The following is a 6,215-nucleotide window of genomic DNA, read 5'->3' as shown; positions in this document are numbered from 1 at the left end:
GTTCATGACCCTGTGAGTTTAAAGGTAACTCACAGAAAACCAGAAGGGTAAAATAATTACCTTCTGCTCAGCAGGAATGATCCAAAAGGCTACTGTATAAATACCAGGATATTAGCCAGTTTTATATGCTTGCTACTTTCAGTTTTTTTTTTTTGTGTGTGTGTGTATGGTACTAGGGTTCCTGGAAGCCCTCCTACCTCCAGGCTACACTCCCAGACCTATTTTATGTATTTTTTTTAAATTTGGAAACAGGGTCTCTTAAGCCAGCGCAGCTGGCTTCAAACCTGCGCGATCCTCCTGTTTCCACCTCCCAAGCGCAGGGATTACAAGCCTGCGCCACCACGCCTGGCTTTATTTCAGCATTCTTTATATTAAGCTGACTATATAAATTCCTTCATTAAATAAGTTGAATTTCAAACTTTTTTTTCCCTGTACTGGGGGTGGAACCCAGGGGCATTCTACCTCTGAGCTACACCCCAGCCCTAGTTTTTATTCTTTGACACAGGGTCTCACTGAGTTGCGGAGGGCCTAAGTAGCTGAGGCTGGCTGTGAACTTGCGATCCTGCTGTCTCAGCCTCCCAAGTACTGAGATTACAAGTGTGCACCACCATGGTGGCTTTCAAAAACTTGACACATACCACCATCTACTGTATTATAATAACTTGAAAAGTATACATTGACCTATGGGCGTACAGAAAGACTGAGTGATTAGATCTGCATGGGAATCTGGGCATGGGGCGCACACTCGAATCCCTGCATTTAGGAGGCTGAGACAGGAGGCCGAGGTTACCGGCCAGCCTCAGCTACTTAGTGAGGCCCTTTGCAAACTTAGTGAGACCCTGTTCCAAAAAACAAAGAGCTGGGCATGAATTACACCCTTAATTCAATCCCCAGTACTTAAAGAAATCAAAAGGTTTTCATCCCCAGGACATTAAGTAGTTTCCTCTCCAGCACCTCCTTCTTTCCCCAGCCTTTCCATCCCTTCAAGAGGCTCAGGCTAGGAGAGCAGTTCAGTGGTACTGTGTGTACTTAGCCAGGCCTCGGTTTAACCCTCAGCACTTGTAACAAAACAGAAGGCTAGGCTTTTTCTTTATCCCGAGGCTTTGAAAATCCTTATCAAGCCAGGCATGGTGGGACATGCCTGAAATCCCAGCATTTGAGAGGCTGAGACAAGAGGATCGCAGTTCGAGGACAGCCTCAGCTACTTAGTGAGCCCCTTCGCAACTCAGTGAGACCTTGTTTCAAAATAAAGAATACAAAATCGGGCAGGGGTTGTAGCTCAGAGGTCAAATGCCTCTAGGTTCCATCTCAGACCTGAAAAAAAAAAAAAAAGAAAGAAAGAAAGAAAGAAAGAAAGAAAGAAAATCCTCATCAGTTGCTTTCCTTTGTACCATCCCCAACTCTATCCTGACACACACCCTAATATTTTCACTAATCTTGTACTGCAAATTGAATGCTGGCTATAACTGCCCCCTACCTGTTTTGAAGTGTTCCCAACACACGGGCTAGTGCTCGGCAGATATCAGGAACTCAATAAAGATAAATGGTAAAGCTTTCTGGGTGCTGAAGGTATTGACACAAGTCCACGGAGCTGAAAGGGGAAACGCCATGAGCTTCCCTGCCCTCCACCACCACAGGCCAAGCATGAGCTCTTCTCACCGGGAGCTTCACCGATAGGAATTCAGGAATTCAGGAGCCGGCACGCAGGCGCGCGCTTGCAATCCCAGTACTTTGGGAGGCTGACAGGAGGATCGCAGATTTGGGGCCAGCCTCAGCTACTTAGTGAGGCCCTCTGCAACTCAGTGAGACCCTGTTTCAAAATAAAGAATAAAAAACAGGACAGGGGGTGTAGCTCGGAGGTCGAATGCCCCTGGGTCCATCCCCAGACCTGAAAAAAAAAAAGTAGAATAGCCCTGGGTTCAATCCTAGTCCCACTGGGAAATATATAAAATTTATAGGAAAACTTCTATATAAAATTCTAGAGTTGGGGGTGTAACTCAGTGGCAGAGCATTTATCTAGCATGTGCAGGACCCGACCCTCAGCACCATAAAAAAATCCTAACCGTCCCCTTGACCCCCAAATCCAGGGAAGTTTTACTCCTTAGCCATCCCCTCTTCTAATGTCTAAGACAACTTCATTTATGGTGAAAGCTCGAACAGATCCTCTTCCTTCAATTTCAATTTCTCTCCAATAATTCCTTTACCATGCAGCCTGTTTTAAGTATAACCCCAAACATAAACCTAGTACGTCACTCACACAGGGTCTCCACTGCCTTCATGCCCCTGGCTCCATCCCCAGGGCTACAGAAAAAAGAAAACATGGGAAAAAAGAAAACATGGAAGAGAGATGGAAAATGCTGGGATAGAGCCACGCCTTCCGTTGGTGGTGTTTCATAGAGTGAGCGCAAGGCATCCGCCCCCGACCCTTCCTGCTTCTTTTTTGTGGTACTAGGGATTGAACCCAGGGGACTTTTACTTCCGAGCTATAGCCCCAAGTCTGTTTTTTATTCTTTATTTGGAAACAGGCTCTAAGCTTCAGAGGGCCTCCCTAAGTAGCTGAGGCTGGCTGTGAACCTGCCCAGTCCTCCTGTCTCAACCTCCCAAGTGCTGGGATTACAGGTGTGAGCCACCACGCCTAGCTCCCACCCTTTTTGTTGTTGGTTTGGTATTCGGATGGAACCCAATTCTACCTTCAACATACAGCCCCAGTTCTATTTTATTTTGTTTTGAAACAGGGTCTCACTAAGTTGCTGAGGCTGGATGTGAACCTGGGATCCTCCTGTGTCAACTTCCCTAAGTAATGGGATCACAATTGTGCCACCAAAACCGGGCATGGTGGCGCACGCTTGTAATCCCAGCGCTTGGGAGGCTGAGACAGGAGGACTGGGCAGGTTCACAGCCAGCCCCAGCTACTTAGGGAGGCTCTCAGCAGCTTAGTGAGACCCTGTTTCAAAAAGAAAGAATAAAAATAGAAGCCGGGCGTGGTGGCGCACGCTTGTAATCCCCGCGCTTGGGAGGCTGAGACAGGAGGATCGCACAGGTTTGAAGCCAGCCTTGGCTTAGTGAGGTTCTCAGCAACTTGGTGAGACCCTGTTTCCAAATAAAATATAAAATAGGTCTGGGAGTGTGGCCCGGAGGTAGAAAAGCCCCTGGGTTCCACCCCTAATACCACATACACAAAAAAATTGTGCCACCATGCCAGACTTCCTTTTTTTTAAATAAAGGCAGGGTCTAAAACTGGGGCTAGGCACAGTGGTCCTGTAATCCCAGGGGCGGGGAGGCTGAGGCAGGAGGCCGGCTGTGACCAGCCCCGGCAATTTAGCAAGGCCCGGGTGAGAACACAAAGTCAAAGGACAAGGGCTGTAGACGGGCGTGAAGCACTGTGTTCAACGCAGCGCCTCGAAAAAAGGCCACCAGGAGCCGTTGGGGCAACCTGTGAGAATACGGGGTCAATATTAGTTTGACCTCAAATTTCACCAAAATTAATTTTACCTACACTTATAACCGGCACGATCACCTGCTGCCGGTGGCCTCATCGTCCCCGAGTAGCTACAGTTTACTACGCGCAGAGTTTCCATTTCCACATCTTCTTCTAGAATGGCATGATGGAGAATGGGCATTATGACTCCACACCTGGAATTCAAAGTAAAGCAACCAGCAGGCTGCAGGACCGGCCACCGTGCTAACGCGCTGCGCGCTAGGAGCCAGTCTACGCCTGGTTTCCTCTTTTTCCTGGTGCCAGGACTGAAGCCAGGGCCCAGACCTCGGGCCTTGTGACTTTAGACGGGTCTCACTGCTTGCTAGGGATGGCCTGCAGCCCTCCCTCCTACTGGGACCCAGCATGGAGGCTCACGGGTATTTTAAACAATAAAGAACAAAAGAAACAAAAAAGAAGTTAAATGTGAAATGTCTGCTAAACTGTCAGTGATCACTGCTTTTATAGTAAGCAAGAAAAAAATGGTACTGAAAAAGACAAAACCCAGGCCGGGGTGTGGTGGTGGTACACTGTAATCCCAGCATGTGAGGCTGAGACGGGAGGATGGAGGTTCGCGGACACCCTCAGCTACTTAGGGAGGCCCTTTGCAAATCAGTGATGAGACCCTGTTTCAAAATAAATAATAAAAAATAGGGCTGGGCGGATCGCTTGAAGGTAGAATGCCCCTGGGTTCCATCCCTAGTACCACACACACACACAAAAAAAGACAAATTCTGCAGAGGTGTCAATACACAATCATTTCACAAGTTTCTTGCATGTTGTAACAACCCTCAAATCGGGAACCAAAAGTAACTACTGCAGCATTTGAAAATAAAAGTATTCCCTTTTGCCTCCATCTTAGCGAAGTCCTATTTGATAGTTTGAGCCAGCACGGTGATGCACTCCTGGAATCCCAGTCCTTGGGAGGCTGAGAATGGAGCCACCGAGCCTCAACAATACAGACCCTAGCAATGGAGGAGATCAAAATAAAAGGCAAAGCTGTGCATGGCAGTGCACATGAGTAATCCAGTACTTGGGAGTCTGAGACAGGAGGATCACAGGTTCAAAGCCAGGCTCAGTTACTTAGTGAGGCCCTCCTCAATTTAAGGAGACCCTGCTTCAAAATAAAAAATAGAGCCGGGCATGGTGGCACATGCTTGTAATCCCAGCATTCAGGAGGCTGAGGCCCGAGGATCGATCAACAGTTCGTGGACAGCCTCAGCTACTTTAAGTGAGGCTCTTTGCAACTCAGTGAGACCCTGTTTCAAAATAAAGAAAAAGAAAAAAATAGGGCAAGGGGTGTAGCTCGAAAGTCAAATGCCCCTGGGTTCCATCTCCAGACTCACAAAAAAAAAAAAAAAATAGGACTAAAGTCCGGCGTAGTGGCGCACACCTGTACCTATAATTCCCGCACTTAGGAGGCTGAGACAGGAGGATCGCACAGGTTTGAAGCCTGCCTCAGCTATGTAGTGAGGCTCTCAGCAACTTAGTGAGACCCTGTTTCCAAATAAAGTATAAAATAGTTCTGGGAGTATAGCCCAGAGGTAGAAAGCCCCTGGGTTCCATCCCCAGCACCACAAAAAATAATAAAAAATAGGGCTGGAGGAGTAGCTCACAGGTAAAATGCCCCAGGGTGCTGGCGGTGTGGGTCTGAGGTGGAATGTCCCTGCAGTCAATACCCAGTACAAAAGAGAGCTCTCAATAATGGAGTGGCAGGCGCCAGGCAGTAGAGCAGAGAGCGGGCACAGGCTCGCAATCCCAGGACAGCCTCAGCAAGGAGAGCCTCAACCTGGAGACCCCCTTCAAAAGAAAAGAAAATGGGGGTGGAGCTCAGAGGCAGAATGCTCCTAGATCCCATCCCCTAGTAACAGAAAAAAACGAAACTGAGTGACACGAATTCAAAACACATTAGGGAAAATAAAGTACCTGGTCATATGGAAATACTTCTCAAAGAGTATTCTCTTTATGGAAAAAATCCTGATTGAGCGGGCGTGGTGGCGCACACTTGTAATCCAGTACTTGGGTGGCAAGACAGGACCATAGTTCCAGACAGCCTCAGCTATTTAGGGAAGTCCTTGCCAACTCAGGGAGCCCCTGTTTCAAAAATAAAGAATAGCCGGGCATGGTGGCGCACGTGCGCGTAAGTCCCGCACTCGCTTGCAATCGCAATCCCTGCGGCTCAGAAGGCAGAGACAGGATGATGGCACCGCACTGACTTAAGAGACCCTGTTTCCAAATAAAAAGTATAAAATAAGTCTGGGAGCCGGGGTGGAGGCGCACGCTTGTAATCCCCGTGCTTGGGAGGCAGAGACAGGAGGATCGCGCAGGTTCGAAGCCAGCCACGCGCATTGGCTTAGGAGACCCTGTTTCCAAATAAAAATGTAAAAATAGGTCTGGGAGTGTAGCCTGGAGGTAGAAGGGCTTCCAGGAACCCCAGTACCACCAAAAAAATAAAAAAATAAGTCTGGGAGCACAGCGCGGAGGTAGACGGTTTTCCAGGAAATCCAGTACCACCAAAAAAAAAATAAAATAAAAACAGAGCCAGGCATTTGGGAGGCGGAGACCAGAGGATCAGGATCGGGGTTCAAGGACAGCCTCAGCTACTTAATGAGCCCCCTTTTGCAACTCCGTGAAACCCTGTTTCAAAATAAAAAAAACAAAAAATAGGGCTGGGGGTGTCACTTAGAGGTAGAATGCCTCTGGTTTCTATCCCCAGTACCACAAAAAACAATTTTAATCT

This window comes from Muscardinus avellanarius, assembly GCF_963383645.1.
Source record: "Muscardinus avellanarius genome assembly, chromosome: 12".
Taxonomy (NCBI): Eukaryota; Metazoa; Chordata; class Mammalia; order Rodentia; family Gliridae; genus Muscardinus; species Muscardinus avellanarius.
This window is presented reverse-complemented; position numbering follows the sequence as displayed.